Genomic DNA, 22594 nt, shown 5'->3' with positions numbered 1-22594 from the left:
CATTGGACGTGATCGTCTCTTACTAGGTTGCTAGCTACCGCTGCAACCCGGATACTATAATTAAGTGGCGTATAAAATTTAGTCTAGGCAAGAGGTCGTTCTTTATTATAACGCGCGTGCGGCCCAGGACATCTAAGGGCATCACAGACCTGTTACTGCCTTTCTCAGGTTTTCACAGTAAAGAACATTTCATGTTAAAGATTGATCAATGATGTCATAACTATAGTTTGTAGCCAGGTCGTTACTGCCTTGCTAGCTACCGCTGCAACCCGGATACCGCTGCAACCTGGATTTGTTATTCCCATGATTGTCTTTTAATGTAATTTTATTACTTCTGTTACTATGGGCTACAGTTCGTTCCTTAATGTAAAAAAATTAACTATAATTAAGTTGAGTATCTAATCTAGTATAGGAAAGAGTTCATTCTTTATTCTAATGCAACCCGGATACCGCTAATATCTGGATAGCTTGCAGCTACCCCTGGAACCACCATACATAAGTTACTATGGGAGAGAGATCGTTCTTTACTGTAAACCAAGGTAGAAATTAACCACTTTGTCAGTTGAAAATTTTAATGCTATATTATTTTCAAGGATATCAAAAAGAATTTGACATAATTCAATATCCGTCGGATAGAGCTTGCAGATATCAGGGTGACATTGCCAAGTAACCTGCTGCCCAATTTTTGGTTTTGAATTTTTACTCAGATTGTTATAGGTGACTTCAGCCATCATAATTTCCTTGTCAGATCTAGTTTTAGAGCATTTTTCAATAGTTGTCTCGTACTTTTCAGGACAGTGTGTTCTACTACACAGAGAATTTTTTGCCAAATATTCAGTAGAACTAAACGAACTGTTTAAAACACAGTTAGAAATGCTTTTTTCTTGAGTCGGTGTTCCAGGAATTTGTTCTAAATCATTAGTCTTACAAACACATTTACTAATAACCCTAACAGGCTCGTTTTCGCCATAATTGAAAAACATTGCTTTTCCTTCGCTGTTGATAGGTATGCTTGTATATATATTTTTATTGCTGCTACATAAACTGCAATTGCTCCTTCCAAAATTAATATACGAATTTTCTAAGAAGTACGCCTCCGTATATTCACTGTGTTGTCGAACATTTTCCATTGCATCTATAAACTGTTCCGCAGTTGCCAATCCATACCTTGGAAGCTTTTCGTTAAACTGACAACATTTCTTTTGGATATTGCCATGAAGCTTTGCCAAAGCATTTCTAGCCGACTTTTCAACAGCATCCGCTCTTTCAAAGAGAATTTTAATCTGTAATTTCGAATACTTTTCGTGATCCCGATAAAACATGCGTAAAATGTTTCTCAATTTACAAAGATCAGCCTGCATTTTTGCCATCTTCTTGTATTTCTGAATGTAATTTTTCCCTTTGTCCTTATGCGTTCTTCGGTACAACCTCGCAGAGAATTTAATTTTTTCATTATAGCTTTTGTCACCCCAGTATCTACCCATTATTCTGGTAGCAACTTTTTTCTTATGTTTGTTTCGGTAATCTATATCGTTATCATACCGTTCCTTGCTCTTTTGTTTCGCTGTCTCAATTTTCCCTTCTCGATACCCCTGATCCGTAAGATACCTCTGTTTTGCTCTGTCATATTTCATTTTCTTAAATCCTGGATCACAAGACATCTTAGTAGCAATCCTTACGCGTGCTCGAGCTTTATTGCGTTTGGTGGCATTTTTATCTCTTTTAAATAAACTTTTCTTATATTTCAGGATGTTAGCTTTATTTTTTGTGTAGTAAAGTTTTCTATTAGTAGAAATTTGGATTGTTCTATTTTGATATTGTTTTTGGTTATTCTTTCTTTTTTTCCACTCGCGTGAGACCATATTTTTTCAAGATTTAAAATTATTAAGCACACAAAATCCCGTGTCGAGTATCTAAAACCTAGCATAAAACAAAACTAATTTTAAAATTTTCAGGTATTTATCTTGTTTGAATTACAAAATTAGTATTATTGGTTAGATACCATAAATATTTTTGCAGTTTAAATAATAAGTTTAGTGATTCTGGACTGAAAACTAAAATAATTGCAATTATGAGACAATAATATGGAGATATGTACTTTACGGGTTACAGGATACAATAATAAATTTGAACTGAGATGAAAAAAAATTTCTTCCAGGAGACAAAAAGCAAAACTAATTTTAGAATTTTCATGTATTTTTGTTGTTTAAATTAAAAAATTACTATTACTGATTAGGCATCATAAATATTTTTGCAGTTTACATAATAATTTTAGCGATTAAGCCAAAAAAGAAAATTTTGGTTCCAGGAGTTTCGGTTACTATTGAGACAAGTAGCTATTATTACTATAGAGTTCATTACATGGACTGTTTTATTGCTTCAAAATTCAAATATCTTTGAAAAGACTGCAGTATGAAAATACATCAAAAATGCAATTTTTTTGACAAAATTGATTCTACTTTAAAAAGTATTTTATTTTTAAATACAAAAGTGACTAGATGTTGCAATTTCCTTTAAAATGAGCTATTATACAGCTCTCTATGATTTTCCAGTGCCCAGCTAGCTGAGCAGAAAGAAAAAGCGGAAAGAAAAAAATATCCCGTTTGTGGAGAATAACGTGGTAAAAGTCAATTTTCTTGATTTTCAAGCCAATATATTTTCTTTGTTATTCAAGCCAAAGGGAGGTAAGTTTCCTTTATAGAGGATTCGGACAAGGCGGTTCTAATGGTGTACTTTTTGTTTTGATCTGACTCTTTTTTTAGGAGTTGGGGGGTTTTATATTTCTTGACATTGGAGGTGATCGTCTCTTACTAGGTTGCTAGCTACCGCTGCAACCCGGACAGGAAAAAGCCTACGGCTTTTTCTTCTTTTAAATAGTAAGAGACGAAACTCAAACAATCAAGTATCTAACTAAGTCCAATGTATGGAATGGTTTGTTATTTCAGTGATCGTCTTTTAATGTAAAAAATTTTCAGGTATTTTGTTAGTTTGAATGAAAAGATTAAAATTATTGCTCAGACATCATAAATATTTTTGCAGTTTACATAATAACTTTAGCGATTCTAAACTGAAATACTAACTCAGTCCAATATATGCAATGGTGTGCTTTTCTAATGATCGTCCTTTAATATATGTTTTAATTACAAAAGGTTATTAACCCCATTAATTTTCTTTAAAATGAGTCATTGAACAAGTCTCTACGATATCCCAGTGCCAAGCTATTTGTGGAAATACTAACCTATACTATAATTAAGTGGCGTATAAAATTTAGTATAGGCAAGAGGTCGTTCTTTATTATAATCCTTTAAAATGAGCCATTGAACAATTTTCTACGATGTTCCAGTTTTTACTGTAACTATAATCTTCATCATTGTGATAACACATCTTGCTGTTTTGTTTTGCTCTCTCAATTTTCACTTCTCGATACGCCTGGTCGGTTGAATACCTTTGCTTTTCTCTTTTCAAGATGCTATCTCTGTTTTTTTGGTAGTACTATTTTTTTTAACTTGCGTGTAGCTTGCTTTGATCTAACCATTATGTAATTCACGAATGAGACCATTTACATCTTTGTCGTTCTTAAGTAGTAAAACCACGTCGATCCTTTATGTAGTAATATCCAATATTTAGTATAGGCAAGAGGTCGTTCTTTATTATAAAACTCAAACAATCAAGTAGCTAACTAAGTCCAATGTATGGAATGGTTTGTTATTTCAGTGATCGTCTTTTAATGTAAAAATATAAATACTGTAATCTTAACTATAGTGAAGTTGCGTATGCAAGTTAGTATAGAGAAGAGTTTGATCTTTATTATATTTAAATTAAAAAATTACTATTACTGATTAGGCATCATAAATATTTTTGCAGTTTACATAATAATTTTAGCGATTAAGCCAAAAAAGAAAATTTTGGTTCCAGGAGTTTCGGTTACTATTGAGACAAGTAGCTATTATTACTATAGAGTTCATTACATGGACTGTTTTATTGCTTCAAAATTCAAATATCTTTGAAAAGACTGCAGTATGAAAATACATCAAAAATGCAATTTTTTTGACAAAATTGATTCTACTTTAAAAAGTATTTTATTTTTAAATACAAAAGTGACTAGATGTTGCAATTTCCTTTAAAATGAGCTATTATACAGCTCTCTATGATTTTCCAGTGCCCAGCTAGCTGAGCAGAAAGAAAAAGCGGAAAGAAAAAAATATCCCGTTTGTGGAGAATAACGTGGTAAAAGTCAATTTTCTTGATTTTCAAGCCAATATATTTTCTTTGTTATTCAAGCCAAAGGGAGGTAAGTTTCCTTTATAGAGGATTCGGACAAGGCGGTTCTAATGGTGTACTTTTTGTTTTGATCTGACTCTTTTTTTAGGAGTTGGGGGGTTTTATATTTCTTGACATTGGAGGTGATCGTCTCTTACTAGGTTGCTAGCTACCGCTGCAACCCGGATGCTTTGATCTAACCATTATTCTAATCAAGAATGAGAGAATTTTCAGTTTTGACTTTCCTTATATACTAATTATTACGTCACTCTATTCACGTCATAACTCTAATATAAAACTATGATGACGTTCATTATTTATCTAGTAGGGTTTCAGACAAGGTATTTCTAATGATGTACTTTTGTTTTGATCTGACTCTATTTTTAGGAGTTTTGGGTTTTTATATTTCTTAGCATTGGACTGATCGTCTCTTACTAGGTTGCTAGCTACTGCTGCAGCCCAAATTCACATATATATTTATTTATGAGAGGCAGCCTGGCCGAGTGGTCCAAGGCACTGGTGTTAGCCACCAGTCTCTTCAGAGGCGTGGGTTCAATTCTTACCGCTGGTATACGATTATGTTTGAAAGACTGCAGTGTGAAAAGACATCAAAATGCAGTTTGGGTGGAAAAATTTATTCTCTTTTAGAAATAATTTATTTTAGTTACTATAGATTTTTAACCCAATTAATTTCCTTTAAAATGAGCTATTGAACAACCCTCTACGATGTTCCAGTGCCAAGCTATCTCTGGATACAAAAGAAAAAAAAAAGAAAAAAAAGAAAAAAATATCCCGTTTAGGCAGAATGTTGTAGTAGCTGCCACTTTTCTTGATTTTCAAGCCAATATATTTCCCTTGCTGTTCAAGCCAAGGGACAGAAATTTTACTATGCAGGGGTTTCGGACAAGGCGGTTCTAATGGTGTACTTTTTGTTTTGATCTGACTCTTTTTTTAAGAACTATGGGTTTTTATATTTCTTAACATTGGACGTGATCGTCTCTTACTAGGTTGCTAGCTACCGCTGCAACCCGGATCATAGACAGGAAAAAGCCTACGGCTATTTCATCTTTTAAAGAGTAAGAGATTAGCCTCAAACAATCAAGTAGCTAACTAAATCAAATGTATGTAATGGGTTTTTATTCCAATGATCGTCTTTTAATGGAAAATTTTAATATATTGACCTTAAATATAACTGTTCTAATCTATACTCTATAGTTAACTGACCTAAAAAATGTATTATAGGCAAGATGTCGTTCTTTATTATAACTTCAGAATTAACAACATAATGTCGTGTTTTTTTTATTCACGTCATACCTCTAATAAAATTATGACGACATTCATTATTTATCTAGTAGGGTTTCAGACAAGGTGGTTCTAATGATGTACTTTTGTTTTGATCTGACTCTATATTTAGGAGTTCAGGGTTTTTAATCCGAGTTGCAGCGGTAGCTAGCAACCTAGTAAGAGACGATCACGTCCAATGTTAAGAAATATAAAAACCCCTAACTCCTAAAAAAGGAGTCAGATCAAAACAAAAAGTACACCATTAGAACCGCCTTGTCCGAAACCCCTGTATAGCAAAATTTCTGTCCCTTGACTTGAACAGCAAGGGAAATATATTGGCTTGAAAATCAAGAAAAGTGGCAGCTACTACAACATTCTGCCTAAACGGGATATTTTTTTCTCTTTTCTTTGATTCCAGAGATAGCTTGGCACTGGAACATCGTAGAGGGTTGTTCAATAGCTCATTTTAAAGGAAATTAATTGGGTTAAAAACCTTTTGTAACTAAAATAAATTATTTCTAAAAGAGAATAAATTTTTCCACCAAAAACTGCATTTTTGATGTCTTTTCACACTGCAGTCTTTCAAACATCCGGGTTGCAGCGGTTGCTATCAACCTAATAAGAGACGATCACGTCCAATGTTAAGAAATATAAAAACCCATAGTTCCTAACAAAGGAGTCAGATCAAAACAAAAAGTACACCATTAGAACCGCCTTGTCCGAAACCCCTGTATAGGAAACTTTCTGTCCCTTGGCTTGAACAGAAAGGGAAATATATTGGCTTGAAAATCAAGAAAATTTACTTTAACCACGTTATTCTCCCCAAACGGGATATTTTTTTCTCTTTTCTTTTTTTGTATCCAGAGATAGCTTGGCACTGGAACATCGTAGAGGGTTGTTCAATAGCTCATTTTAAAGGAAATTAATTAGGTTAAAAACCTTTTGTAACTAAAATAAATTATTTCTAAAAGAGAATAAATTTTTCCACCAAAAACTGCATTTTCGATGTCTTTTCACACTGCAGTCTTTCAAACATAATCGTATACCAGCGGTAAGATTTGAACCCACGCCTCCGAAGAGACTGGTGGCTAACACCAGTGCCTTGGACCACTCGGCCAGGCTGCCTCTCATAAATAAATATATATGTGAATTTGGGTTGCAGCAGTAGCTAGCAACCTAGTAAGAGACGATCAGTCCAATGCTAAGAAATATAACAAAACTCCTAAAAATAGAGTCAGATCAAAACAAAAGTACATCATTAGAATTACCTTGTCTGAAACCCTACTAGATAAATAATGAATGTCATCATAGTTTTATATTAGAGCTATGACGTGAATAGAAAAACACGAAATTATATTGTTGTTTCTGATGAAGTCATGAAGTAATATCATTGCGCTATGACGTCAATAAAATCATTACGCCGTGACGTCATAATTACTATATAAGAAGCGTCAGAACTGTAAATGTTCTCATTCATAATTACATAATGGTTTCAATCAAGCAAGCTGCACGCAAGGTGAAAAAACAGTACTACACAAACAACAGAGATAGTATCTTGAAAAGAAAAAAGCAAAGGTATTCAACCGACCAGGCGTATCGAGAAGTAATAATTGAGACAGAAAAACAAAGGTATTCAACCGACCAGGCGTATCGAGAAGTAATAATTGAGAGAGCAAAACAAAACAGCAAGATGTGTTATCACAATGATGAAGATTATAGACATGCAAAAATTGAGACAGCCAAGCAAAAGTTCAAGGAGAGTTATCACAATGATGAAGATTACCGCATCAAATATAAGAAAAACCAAAAGCATAGGTATTCAACCGTCCAGGTGTATCGATTACAATAAGGAACGAAATGAACCCATAGTAACTTAAGTGTTAAATCAAACAGTTCGTGGTCATAATAAAGAGTTGTGTAATGATTATTTTAAAGCAAACTGCGTTATATAAAAAAATTTTTTAATTAAAAAAATTAATTATTATTATATAAAAAATTGTTACGATATGTTAAAAAAATAATTAAAATAAAGAACGACATTATAATAAAGAACAAATATTTTACCGATTATCTACTAATAACCATATATGACGTAATAAGTGACATGACGTAATATCTAAAATTTACAATAAATGACGATCACTGGTTATTACATTAAATACATAAAGGACCGATACAGTTCAGTATAAATGGGGAATATGTAAGTTTCATCGGATATAGCTGAAATCCGGGTTGCAGCGGTAGCTAGCAACCTAGTAAGAGACGATCACGTCCAATGTTAAGAAATATAAAATCCGGGTTGCAGCGGTAGCTAGCAACCTCTTAAGAAACGATCACGTCCAATGTTAAGAAATATAAAAACCCATAGCTCCTAAAAAAGGATTCAGATCAAAACAAAAAGTACACCATTAGAACCGCTTTATCCGAACCCCTGTATAGTAAAATTTCTGTCCCTTGGCTTGAACAGCAAGGGAAATATATTGGCTTGAAAATCAAGAAAAGTGGCAGCTACTACAACATTCTGCCTAATTGGGATATTTTTTTTTATAATAAAGGACGACCTCTTACCTATACTAAATTTTATACGACACTTAATTATAGTATAGATTAGTAATTCAACAGATACCATGGCACTGGAACATTGTAGAGAGTTGTTCAATGGCTCATTTTGAAGGAAATTAATGGGGTTAAAAACTTTTTGTAATTAAAATAATTATTTTTATTACATTAAGAAATTTTATATGTTCCTTAAGAAATCATCATAAGTAAAAATTTCCCATACAGAAATTGAACTCAAGTCTACTGGGTGAGAACTATTCCAGCCTCTAGACCATATAGGATATATTAAAATATCCGATTAATGAAATTTATATTCAAGTTTTAACTTCCCTATACAACTTGCATAGGCAACTTTACTATAGTTAAGATTACAGTATTTATATTATACATCATTATAAATTATAAAAGGTTCAAATGTTCGAAGAAATCTTCCCACACCGGGAATCGAACCCGGGCCTGTTAATTGAAAGTTAACTATCCTAGCCACTAGACCATATGGGACCATAAAGAAGTATGATTTAAGAGCCATATGCATATCCGGGTTGCAGCGGTAGCTAGCAACCTAGTAAGAGACGATCACCTCCAATTTTAAGAAATGTAAAAACCCATAGTTCCTAACAAAGGAGTCAGATCAAAACAAAAAGTACACCATTAGAACCGCCTTGTCCGAAACCCCTGTATAGGAAACCTTCTGTCCCTTGGCTTGAACAGCAAAGGAAATATATTGGCTTGAAAATCAAGAAAAGTGGCGGCTACTTCAACATTCTGCCTAAACAGGATATTTTTTTCCTTCTTTTTTTCTTTTTTTCTTTTCCACAGATAGCTTGGCACTGGAACATCGTAGAGGGTTGTTCAATAGCTCATTTTAAAGGAAATTAATTGGGTTAAAAACCTTTTGTAACTAAAATAAATTATTTCTAAAAGAGAATAAATTTTTCCACCAAAAACTGCATTTTCGATGTCTTTTCACACTGCAGTCTTTCAAACATAATCGTATACCAGCGGTAAGATTTGAACCCACGCCTCCGAAGAGACTGGTGGCTAACACCAGTGCCTTGGACCACTCGGCCAGGTTGCCTCTCATAAATACCTATATATGTGAATCTGGGTTGCAGCAGTAGCTAGCAATCTAGTAAGAGACGATCAGTCCAATGCTAAGAAATATAACAAAACTCCTAAAAATAGAGTAAAATCAAAACAAAAGTACATCATTAGAATTACCTTGTCTGAAACCCTACTAGATAAATATTGAATGTTGTCATAGTTTTATATTAGAGCTATGACGTGAATAGAAAAACACGAAATTATATTGTTGTTTCTGAAGACGTCATGAAATAATATCATTGCGCTATGACGTCAATAAAATCATTACGCTGTGACGTCATAAATACTATATAAGAAGCGTCAGAACTGTAAATGTTCACATTCATAATTACATAATGGTTTCAATCAAGCAAGCTGCACGCAAATTGAAAAAACAGTACTACACAAACAACAGAGATAGTATCTTAAAAAGAGAAAAGTAAAGGTATTCAACCGACCAGGCGTATCGAGAAGTAAAAATTGAGAGATCCAAACAAAAGATCAAGGAGCGTTATCACAATGATAAACTTTATAGAGAAGCAACAATTGAGCAGGCTAGACAAAAGAGCAAGGAACGGTATGGTAATGATGAAGATTACAGAGAAGCAAGAATTGAGCAGGCTAGACGAAAGATCAAGGAACGTTATCAAAATGATGAAGATTATAGAGAAGCAACAATTGAGCAGGCTAGACAAAAGAGCAAGGAATATGCAAGGAAAATGTGTATATGCGTTTATTCCCCCCCCCCTCCCTTTTTTTATGTCTGTTATAATTCTTTTTCCGATTCGTATTTGTGTAAGTTTAGTTTGATCAGTTTTTATCTTTTTAATTGACTTTTTACAGTTTTAATTATTGACTGTTAAATGATTGTTCATTATGATTTTTCTATTTTGTTGTTGTTGTTTCATTTTTGCCAGTTTTAGTGCAATCATTTATATTGTCGACTCCGAAGTCTGAATTCGGCCCTTTGTGGGCTTGTGATAGTGATCTTTTTGAAATAAATATCTTACCTTATCTTAAGGGAGAGGACTCCAGAGGGGGAGAGGGTCTGGGGTTGGAGGAGCCTCGTTTTTCCGTCACCAGCTCAGCACAGTCCTTTTTTTCAATTAATTTTTCTAGTTACGCAAACTGGTAATTTTCAAGGTTTTTCTTAATGTCTTCCTATATATCGTTAGCCCGAAGAGGGCCTCCGTCCACTAAGGTACCGGCCTGCTCGCTGGTAGCCTCCAAGGGAGTATCTAGCCCACCGAGTGGGTTTTTTCAGTCCTTAAACAACCCCGGGCTCATTTTTCAGCAAAAATAACAAAACACGCAAAAGTGGGAGAATTCTATTTCGAGAAATTCTTGCTCCCACCTATCCAGCGCACTGCGGGGAAGTTTGGTCAGTGCCTACTCATTTCCGGGACCATATTAGGGCTTCAGCTAGGCGATAAAGGAGGTTAAAAAATGGTCTTGCTCGAGATAATTTAAAAAGTAGTAATAATAGGGATATTATCATTGAGTTTCTACGACAATCCTTTAACGTCACATCATCCCTGTTGCTAGAGTTCAGCATGCAAGATTCCCATCCCTGACAAGATTCGCACCCTTGCAAGATTCCAGCCACAGTAAGTTTCCCATCCTTGGCAGACCACCCGGTATTCCACACAGTCTAATATTTTTTCTATATTGCCAAGCTTCCTAGCGATTTTGGTGCATTTTTGGAAGATTCCCAGGATTTCTGTGACCAAGTCTAATATGAATAAAGCTGGTGTTTTTCGTAAACTAGACTAAAAGGACCCCATGGGGCTCCAGCACGGCAACACATACGCGTGCTGCGTATTAACTGTGATGTATTTCTTAAGCAAAGATACCTAATGGGAGAGCTTGGAAGATCATATTACGAGAAGGGTAGATACCTAAACCATTAAAAAGTATACTTATGGCCTAGAGAGGAATGGCACTACGACACTGTTTTTGCACTAGCACCAGCCCTCTTCTTGACACCATCCCTCATCCCCTAGGTTATTTTCAACCTATTTCACCCCGAAAAGAAACTTCAGGAATCACATTAAACACTATATTTTTGAAAACAGAGAAGCCCCCCTTTTTCTACTACTGTTTGATATTCTAAGCATTTCACCACACAATGTTACACTTTTACTGCCCCTGTGACATACCTTTGTCATCGCCCCATATCCCCCAGAACATTTTTCAGACATTTCTTGTCAAAGTTTTACTTCAAGTTATTCATTTGGGTTTTTGCAGACAATTCACGCCACAGAATATTTAAAACACTTCTTGGGCTTTCCTTGTCTTGGTAATGATTTTACAGGTTGACTGCGATTTCTACACTATAGTTTGCTCTTGTTTCTTATGAAATTGTCAGGGTCACAGTTTTTTGCTAATGTTTGCATAAGACTTTACCATGTATTCTACACTTTGATCACAATTTCGATGGTTTGGTCTTGATTTCTATTACTCCGTCTGTAGCTCTAGGGTTGTATATGTCATGTAGATTAGTACCATACGATTTTTCTTGGAAAGCACTGCCTTTCTCGGCTTTAATATTATCATGGCGATAAGAAACATTAGTTTCTCACTTGATGCTTTGTAAGAACGTAAGCAAATATGATTTTATTTTACTTGGGACACCAAGCATTCTTGGGCTTAATTTTTTCGACAATAAGCAATAATCACGTTTTGCTACCCCACGTAACCAGTCATCATCAATATAAAAGTTTTCTAACATTTGAAAACACACACACACATTACGGGATTTAAAGGCATAGTTTTTTATTAGGAAATGCCTGAAAGATGTTTTGGGGGAGAAGTAGCGATGTCAGGGGGGTGTTTAATATCATCCATAATTTACCAAGGTGGTATGCATTGTCATTGACTAGTACACACTAGAGCTTGAAGATTATGTGGGAGGGGATAAATGGATTTTTCACTAGAGGGGGAGTGAAATCTAACAATACTCAATGAAACAGTGCATTTCGTTAAAAGTCTTTCAATAACACCTCTTAATATGGTTTAAATATACCACTAATATCAGTTCACCCAGGAGGTGGGGGGTCGTTTTCAAATGGGTGAAATGCCATGGCGGTGTCGAGTACTTTGGCGGGCATTATGATTGGCTTGGGTTGCAAAAACTTGAATAACGGGATTTAAAGACATAATTTTTAATAGGAAATGCCTGAAAAATGTCTTGGTGGAAATGATGTCTTGTCAGTGTCGCGGGGGGGAGGGTCATGTAATGTCATTTTGGGATGAACTACAGCTTGAAAGTTAGCTTGGAGACATTAAGGAAATTTTCCCATGGAACAGGTGAAAATCTATAAGGTACTAAAAGTAATGGATATTTTCCTTAAAAGCTCTTAATATGTCTTAAATTTACATCTAATATCACCGTTATTCCTCCAGTATTGCATGCTAGAGGCGGGGGGGCGTAGTGTCGCGATAGTGTGAAATTTAATGTCCCACGTAAAGAAACGATACAGTTTCGTTTTACCGTTATTAATAGCTTGAGAGCAAATGTCTCCTAGAAATAGATGTTTTCCGAGTGCGTGCCAAATTTTGGTTGTAAACACATCATTCTAACGATTGCCAAAAAATGGGGATCTTAGCTGTCATGCAATAGGTTATTTTTAGAATATGGTTCCAGATTCAAAATACTGGAAATGATATCATGGACGACTTGCTTGGGGCCAAGAACCATTGGAGTCCTGGTGGGCTCAAGAACTCTAGAAAAACAAAAATATGAAAGGTGTTTCCAGCGAAAAAATGAAACGCGGAAAAAAAGAAAATGTCTTGAGGCTTTTGGGCACAAAATGTCAAAGTGCTATTATCTGGCAGGGATGAATGTGCCATTTATGCGTAAGATGCGCTGGCCTTACACAAAGTGCGTACAGCCATTAAGTTAATGAAAATAAACTTTGGGGGTTTCGGGTGAAAAAAAGTACCACATAACAGTGTTACACAATAATTACGTAAGGTGTGAGCTTTGATTTTGTTACAAGCGGGGATTCCCCCATGGTTTCCTGTCGCAACTTTAGGCATATTAGACCAGTCCGTTTGAAACGGGTAAGTCGTATGACGTCGTTTGAGTCCAAAGGGGTGAGTCATGGAGTCTTGCCAAGTGTGTTCCCTTTAATCAAACCGGTAACCGCATTGCGTAGGTGTGGTCAGAGGGCTTGTCATTGAAAAACAAAGGGGTGTGTCCCTTGAAGAAACATGCGCTTGGGATCTTGCCTAGAAACAGGGGCGAGGGGCTCCCCGTATTATTCCGTATTATACCGACCACATTCTAAGTAATTATTTCTGGACTCTTGCCATGGATGGGAATATCGCCAACTAGAAACAGGTGTGAGGGGCTAGGAACAGCTGACCGCATTGTACAGGTGCGAAGGTGTGTCACATAATATCAGAGGGCTCCGGTAGATCTCCAATGTTATTTTCTCTATAGTTGCCGTAACGACAGATCGCTGTTCTAGAAATCAAATTCTATTTCCCTATGCCTGCCGTGGAGTCAGAGGGCTCCGGTAGAAATACACAGTTATTTTCCCTATTTTTGCCGTGACGTCAGAGAGCTATTGTAGAAATCTGGGATGGGCTCAGTTTGAAATCTGGGGTAGGGTCCGTTTGAACCTTTTACGCCCCTACTCCTAGCGGCAGCTAGCAACCTAGTAGGAGACAATCACAGCCAATACTAAGAAATATAATAACCCATGACTCCTAATAATAGAGTAAAATAAAATCAAGAACTACAACTTTATAGGAAATTTACCGTCCCTGGGCTTGAATAACAAGGAAAATATATTGACATGAAAATCAAGAAAAGGGGCTGGAACCAGGATATTCTACATATACGGCATCTGATTTCTTTCTTTTTTTCTTTTCCTCCTCAGATGGCTTGGCACTGGAAAATCCTAGAGAGGTGTATAATGACTCATTTTAAAGAACATTGATGGGGTTAAAAACTTTTGTAATTGGAGAAAATATATTTTTAAGTATAATCAATGTCTTATGAAAATATTACAAGAAGACCGATGTGCCATAATATCTTGTTTATGAAGGTATACTTTATGTCAAAACTTTTATTGAGTTTTCAATTTGACTTATCCTAACTGAAAAAAACACTAAATACTGCCATTTACTTTCAAATGAGCCCCTTCCTAACTTTTTACGAACACTCTTTCGGTGGGATCATTTCTGAGATATAAAATAAAGAAAGGGACACATTATTGCTTCCTATGCGAAAGTAGTAACACATCACTGCTTTTTGTGACTGCCCAATCCCTTTTCCTATGACAGCCCTCTGACGTCACAACACACCCTCACTGCTTTCTTTGACATACCCTTCTTTTTCGCATAATTTTCTTGTGACATACCTTCTGACGTCACGACACACATAGGAAAAATATCATATGATTTCTGTGATAGCCATAGAAAAATTAACAGAGGATTTTGAATTCAGCCCTGTTTCCAGGTGGCAGACTTCCCAGGTGTTTCAGGATAATTAATTGGAATGTGGTTGGAAATAATAGACAAGTAGCAATAATAGGAAAATAAACGTGGGATTTTAAAGGCATCCATAGGGAAACTAACATGGGATTTTAAAGCAGCCACAGGGAAATTAGCATGGGATTTAAAAGGCAGCCATAGGAAAATTAACATGAAGGTTCCAGACTTAAAAGCATCCCTAGGAAATTAACATGATATTTCCATGACATGCCCTCCCTTTTTCCATAGAATATCTGTGACATGCCCTATGACGTCATGTCGCACCCTCACGGTTTTCTGGAACGCCCATAGCAGATTAACATGGGGATTCCGACAGCAGCCAGAGGAAAATTAACTTGGGCTTTTAAAGTCATCCCTGTCCTTTTTTCCAAAGAATTTTAAACGCATCCCTATATTTTTTTCCATAGGATTCCGAGCGCATCCCTGTTTCCAGGTTGCAGACTTCCCATGTGTTCTATTATTTTTGCTTTTCTACTACCCCATATATGAGTCAAGACGGCTACTGTGGAAGATGTCCAGGTGTTCTATTATTTATCCTATTGATTTCCCTGGAATATGTCCTAGTGTGTTTATTTCCCCATGGCAACGGCTATTGTTTTCTATTATCCCATATATGAGTCTAGACGGGATTTCCGGAATATGTCCAGGTGTTTCATCTAAATAGAAGTCCCTGCATGTTTGGGGAATTGCATAAATGCCCAGGGGAAAGACAAAACAATAACAATACTCATTTGGATCTCAAAAGTGCTACAACTATTTCTAAAAATCAGATATGTCTCATTCATACCAAAAAGTAAGTCTTTTCTCTCTATTAGAACTTTTCTTGTCACAATGTTTTTAGCAATCAAAGCGAGCCTCCTTTTCTGTATTACCTAGCCCCACATTAAGATGACCATATTCCCTTTTCGTGAATTATAATTCCATGCATGAAACTTGCATTTAAAAGCCAATCTTCCCCTCTCCTATCAAGGATAAAATTTATCTAATTTATTGCGTCAAATATGTACTTTTTCTCGTTTGCTTTTCAATGTACCTTTTCCCCTATTTTAAAATGCTTGCTACGCAATTAACAGTCGTCAGATATTACCGTAATCTCTAATAATACCCAACCCGTCAGGTAGAGGGATTGGTTTCCGTAAGCACATATCATCTGGCATAGGGCAAGGGATGAAAAGACTTGGATTATAACATCTGCTTTGTTTGCTAAACTTTATAAAAAAAACTAATTATGAAAAAGGAAAGATTTTTTCAAAGGAAAAAGCGTATTTATTTTCACTAAAATTAGGAGATAAGAAATAAATGTTTCAAGAATAAGGCTTGTTTTCAAGGCGTCCTTCTAATACATTTCTAAATCAAGTGTAAAGGATTTTTTTTACCATTGCTTATTATAGAAAGAATAAAGGCAAAAATACTCATTTAGAGCAAAGTTTTCTATCAAAATATTCCATTGTTTCTCCATACACACATCTACTTAGCTTTATTATTTGATTAGTTGAATTCTAGCCTCTTAGCTTTGATGTTATTCCAATAAATTTCTAAATCAAGTGTGACAAATTTTTTTACTGTTACTTATTATAGAGAGAATTGAGGCAAAAAATACTAATTCAGAACAAAGCTTTCTATCAAAATATTCCATTTTTACTCCATAAACACATCCACTTAGCTATAATATTTGATTAGTTGAATTCTGGCCTCTTAGCTTTGATGTTAGGTCATTACAGAGGGTTTCTTGGCAATGATGGTTGTGTTTTCGCGCTATTTTCCAATAGTTGTTTTCTCTAATATTTTTATAAGAAATTCTAGTTTTGCTTTCCAGGAAGGAAGGGCTGGCTATTTTGAGCTTGAGATTTTTAAGATATTGAAATTTATTATCTCTTAGACGAATAAGGCTTGTTTTATTTACGGAAATGGCACGGACCAAGTCCTCTTAAGCAAGACCGTATCCAGCTTTGATCCATATCTTTTATCATTACATGGGGTTCCCAAAATAGTTTTAAGGATTTATAGTAAATTTGGTTTTCTTCTGTAGAAGCAAGAACTAATTTATACTAAATTTTCTCTTCTAGAATCTCCCCCCCCCCTCCCCCCCCCCTCTGAGAAAGAGGGCAAGAGGGAACGACGCCACACCTGTACAAGGAATAGAGATGGCTGGGGCATTCAACTATTCAAGGCCATTAGTTATCAAATATGTCGGCCCTACCATGATCCCCCATCTTGTGATGGCAGGGACATCCGGAGCCCCCCACGTCCCTTCAAGACCGGCAATGCTATCGCAAGCCCCATTACAACATATGAGGAAGCTAAAAAGAAAATGGGTGGGTGCCTACAAGATGGCGAGCACCACTCTCCCATCTAGTCAAGCCACTACCACGTCTGCCCTACGTGCGAAAGGCCCTAACACCCCCCCCGGTCAAGCTGCTGGCTGACTGGCACTAACTGCGAAAAGCTGTGACGCAACCTCCAGTGTAGCCACCACTCCGTCTCTGCTGCCTGCGCATGCCCTCGCATCCGCATAACCCCCATCTGCATAAGGCCGTGATGCTACTGGCTTAGGTACACAAGACCCCCCCCCCCCAATTGATGCATCGGCAGAATTTGAAGATGTGAGTAATCTTATTTGATCCAATAAAAGCAATCTTTTCGCTAATTTTTCAACTTAATAATGAAGTTTTTTAAAATTCTCTGCCTACTAAAGGCATTTATCGTTATTTTTACTACTCGAAGACGTTAAAAATTTTCCAGGCTTCTTGCTATTTTTTTGTGTCCTGAATATTGAAGCTCCAATTTATATGCCCCCCTTAGTTTTAAAACCCTAAGAGCTATCTAAAAATAAAATTGTTTTGCAACCTAAGTTCTTAACCTACTACAGACATTTCCACCAATTTTTAGTCTACTTGTCTTTTCAGGTTAGTTGCCCCCCTTCCCCACTTAGTTTTGAAAGACTCAGCCCCCCTAAAAAATATGTAAAATAAGGCTGTTTTCACCACTTTCAGGCTTTGAAGGGAATTTTTAACCTAATAAGTGCTTACTCGCTAGTTTTTAGGGAGAGCCTTCCGTGCCCCTCTAAGGATCAAATCCCCTGTTTGTTCCATCTACCCTTCGTACCTAAATTTTATGTTTCTTTTTTTGGCCGATAATGAGATCAATCGGCTCATGGCCAAATTCATTTGGGGAGGACCCGCATCCTCAGAGGAAGCCTCCAACGAATTAATGGCATGGGCCGAGAAGTTTCCTGCCAAATGGCCACGGAAAAATACTCCCTCGGTAAGTTTTCCATGACTATATTTTAAAACGTTATACATTCAAAAGGGTTTTCTTATACCAGTAGTATGGGTATGATTAGTAGTAAGGGGGTACTATAGTGCCAAGGATACCCTTCTATGCCTCATAATACAATGATGTATTTCAACGAGTAGTATAGAGTCTATGAGTACAAGGGTTCATAGCACGCTTCATAGTTCACTCAGCAAGATTCGGGCACTTCTCGAAAACCATATGCGGGAGGTGTGAGGGCGGAACAGCATAAAATCATCAATTGCACTTAAAATAATTTTTTTCAAATGGAAGTACGCGTGTTTTGTGTGAATATCACATAAAAACAAAGATGCAGACGCTTCACCCGACTTACATAATTTTGAAGGTGTGTTTCGGATTGGCTGGGTGAAATTTTTAATACGATGGAGGGGTATAATAAAAACGCGAGTGGGTTGACGGTTTTGTTTATAGAAAAATTAGAGGTGAAGATAAACATATTTAAAAAAGAATTTGTTTTAAGAGGTGGAAGGGGGAGTGTGAAGCTTAGCAAATTTGAGAGGGTGTTATGGTGTACAAGATTTTCGTTTTGATAAGGGCTTAGAGTGTTTCAAATATTCAGTCCATTCAACTCACTGGGCATAAGAACCCCCAAGGAAAAGAGTGTTAGTTAGACATGATTGGGCTGTTAATAGAGGTGAGGAAGGGTTTGACGTTGTTCAAAAGGGCATTATCCAGTGACGCTGGAGGGGATTGACATTTTTTAGAGGGCCCATGAACATTTAAAGATTGGGGTTACAGTGTTGCAATTTGATGAAGAATATGAAGAAGTAGAACTAAGTAATAAAAAAGGGGTAATATATTCTGTCAGGGCTCCGTCCATTGAATCAGTGAAACACTGGGTATGGATCCTCTACGAGCCTTCCAAGGATCCTGAGTCAATTAGACATTTCTTTCCTATTCCAAATGTTAGTCAGTTTTAAATGAGAGTAAAGCGGGGAATGGGGCAAACTATTACTGTCAAAACGTGTCTGTCTAGATTCCGTAGTGAATTAAAATTGAAAAATCATTTAAACACTGCAAGAACCAAGGCTACCCGTCCGTGGAGGCGGTTTCAGGAAACAATGCCATCTTGCGGTTCAAAAGTTTTCAGAACACGCTGTTGTAGAGCAACAAGGTGTCATTGGACATTGAGGCTGCACTCACGGATTCGTACGATCCGTCAAATTTGAAACTAAAATAAATGGATATTTTCCTTAAGGCTCTTAATATGTCTTAAATTTGTATCCAATATCAACCATATTCCTCCGTTATTGTGTGCTAGAGGGGGGGCGTATTGTCGCGTTAGTGTGTAATCTAATGTCCCACTTAAAGAAACGATACATTTTCGTTTTATCGTTATTAATATCTTGAGAGCAAATGTCTCCTGGAAATAGATGTTTTCCAATTGCGTGCCAAATTTTGGCTGCAAACACATCATTCTAACGATTGCCAAAAAATGGGGGATCTTAGCTGTCACGCAATAGGTTATTTTTAGAATATGGTTCCAGATACAAAATAATGGAAATGATTTCATGGACGACTTGCTTGGGGTGCCTTACCATTGGAAGAGAATCACCTTTCTAGTCCTGGCGGGGTCAAGAACTCTAGAAAAAGAAAAAAATATGAAAGGTGTTTGGAGCGAAAAAATGAAACGCCGAAAACAAAAGAAAATGTCTTGAGGCTTTTGGACGAAAAATGTCAAAATGCTACTATCTGGCAGTATGGATGCGCCGTACATGCGTAAGATGTGCTGGCCTTACATAAAGTGTGTACTGCCATTAAGTTAATGAAAAAATACGCTTTGGAGGTTTCGGGCAAAAAGAAGTACCACAAGACAGTGTTACACAATAATTACGTAAGGCGTGAGCTGTCATTACGTTACAAGCAGGAATTCCCCCATGGGTTCCTGTAGCAAAGTTAGGCATATTAGACCTGTCCGTTTGAAACGGGGTGAGTCGTATGACGTCATTGGAGACCAGAGGGATATGTCATGGAGCCTTGCCAAGTGTTTTACCTTTAATAGAACCGGTAACCGCATTGCTTAGGTGTGATGTCAGAGGGATTGTCATTGAAAAAACAAAGGGGCTTGACATAGAAAAACCAAGGGGTGTGTCACATGACAAAACATTCGCTTAAAATCTTGCATAAAATCAGGGGCGAGGGGCTCCCCGTATTATTCCGAATTATACCGACCACATTCTAAGTAATCATGTCTGAACTCTTGCCATGGATGGGAATATCGCCAACTAGAAACAGGTGCTAGGGGCTATGAACAGCTGACCGCATTGTACAGGTGCGAGAGTGTAATAAATGACGTCAGAGGGCTTTGGTAGAAATCCAATGTTATTTTTCCTATGGTTGCCGTGACGTCAGAGGGCTGTTATAGATCTCCAATACTATTTCCCTGAGCCTACTGTGACGTCAGAGGGTGCCGGTAGGAATAAACCTGTTATTTTCCCTATGGTTGCCGTGACGTCAGAGGGCTGTTGTAGAAATCTGGGATGGGCTCCGTTTGAAAGCTGGGTGGGCTCCGTTTGAACTTTTTACACCCCTACTACTACCGCTGCAACCCGAATGAAGATGACTCCACAGAGAAAGTGGTCGTAGAATGTTGGGAGGGGGCTCATTTCAAGGTAAATTGCCCTTTTTAGTGCTTTTTGAATTAAGAAAAGTCAACTTTTAAGCTAAATAAAATTTTTACATGCATTGCACCTTCATAAACAAAATAAAATGGCACATGGATCTTTTTATAATATGATATAGCACAAATATTTTCTGAAAAGTTGCGTCTCGAGGTATAATGTAATATTTAGATGACTCCGTTAAGTGATTCCCTGAAAAGCCGGTACGTTCCTTGAAACTTTGTCATAAACTGGTTTTCAGAGTACTCCTCAAGTTTTAAATTGAATCAAAAAATTTGTTTACTTTGCAATTCAAGTAATCAGAGGCAACGCTATAGCATTGCCTATAGTAAAGGCCATACGGCTCCAATGTTTTATTATTATTTTTTTCCCCCAGAGGCACTTCATACGGAAGGGGTTGTCGTATAAACTTCAAAGGGGGCTCATTCGATTGAAAATCAAGAGTTCTAGTGCCCTTTTTTAGGGTCAAAAGAGATTGGAGGGCAACTAGCCCCTCCACGCCCATCATTCCCCCAAACACATCCAATCAAAATTTTGAGATAGTCATTTTGTTCAGCGTAGTTGAACTCCAGATAGAAAATATATTTTTGAGGAGGAAACTCCCCCACAACCCTTAGGGCAAGGGTTTTAGGTTATACCCTAGGGGCATATAAGGTTTTTATAGAAGGCGCTGTCGTAGAAACTTCAAAAAAGGCTCATTCGTTTGGAAATTCAAAGGGCTAGTACTCTTTTTAATAGTCAAAAGTGATTTTAGGGCAACTAGCCCCCCCCCCCCCCCCAACGCCCATCATTCCCACAAACACATCCAATCAAAATTTTGAGAAAGCCATTTTCTTCAGCGTAGTTGATTTTCAGATAGAAAATATGTTTTTGAGGAGGACAATCCCCCACAACCCCCAGGGCAAGGGTTTTAAGTTAAGCCCCGGGGGCATGTAAGGTTCTTATAGAAGGCGTTGTCGTATAAACTTCAAAAAAGGCTCATTCGATAGCAAATTCAAAGGGTTAGTGTCCTTTTTAATCGTCGAAAGTGATTGGAGAGCTACTAGCCCCCTCCCCAACGCCTATCCTTCACCAAAACACATCCAATCAAAATTTTAAGATAAACATTTTGTTCAACGTAGTTGATTTCCAGATACAAAATATATTTTTGAGTAGGACACTCCCCCACAACCCTCAAGGCAAGGGTTTTAAGTTATACCCTGGGGGCATATAAGGTTTTCAATAGAAGGAGTTGTCGTAGAAACTTCAAAAAGGCTTATTCGATTGGAAATTCAGAGGGTTTGTGCCCTTTCTAATAGTCGAAAGGGATTTGAGGACAACTAACCCCCTATCACGCCCACCTTTTCCCCAAACACATCCAATCAAAATATTGAGACCGTCATTTTATTAAACATGGTTTTAAGTTCTGTAAATTAGGTCTTTGAGGATGACAACTCGCCCACAGCCCTCAGGGCAAGGGTTGTAAGTTATGCCCTGGGGGCATAAAAGGTTTTGTATAGACAACGTTGTCGTAGAAACTTCAGAAAGGGCTCATTCAATTGGAAATTTAAATGACTAGTTTCCTTTTTAATAGTCAAAAGTGATTCTAAGGCAACTGACACCCCTTCCACGCCCACCGTTTCCCCAAACACATCATATCAACATTTTTATTTAGCCATTTTTTTCAACGTATTTGAAATATACGGAAATTATATGCTTAAGCAGGACACTCCCCCCACAGTCTTCAGGGGAAAGGGCTATAAGCTATGCCCTGGGAGCATATATGGTTCTTATGGAAGGAATGCTCGTATAAACTTCAGAGAGGGCTCATTTGATTGGAAATTGAAAGTTCTAGTTCACTTTTAAGCGTCAAAAGATATTGGAGGGTAACCAGCTGCACCCCCCCCCCCAACCCTTTTTTACCAAATGTATCCAATAAAAATTTTAAGATAGCTATTTTATTAAATAGAATTCAAAGGTCATATAAA

At 36.9% G+C, this 22594-nt stretch overlaps 1 protein-coding gene and 1 non-coding gene across 2 annotated transcripts in view; both read right to left on the bottom strand.

The window, feature by feature from the left end:
• The window catches only part of LOC148952800 (uncharacterized), a 105903-nt gene that overhangs the window by 17465 nt on the left and 65844 nt on the right, over positions 1–22594 (bottom strand). The window lies entirely within an intron of this gene.
• On the bottom strand, positions 8533–8604 carry TRNAE-UUC (transfer RNA glutamic acid (anticodon UUC)). Its single transcript has one exon. It is a non-coding gene; the product is annotated as a tRNA-Glu (tRNA).

Source organism: Artemia sp. Qi Xiang Cuo, chromosome 4 (genome assembly GCF_049724085.1).
Source record: "Artemia sp. Qi Xiang Cuo chromosome 4, ASM4972408v1, whole genome shotgun sequence".
Taxonomy (NCBI): domain Eukaryota; kingdom Metazoa; phylum Arthropoda; class Branchiopoda; order Anostraca; family Artemiidae; genus Artemia; species Artemia sp. Qi Xiang Cuo.
This window is presented reverse-complemented; position numbering and strand designations above follow the sequence as displayed.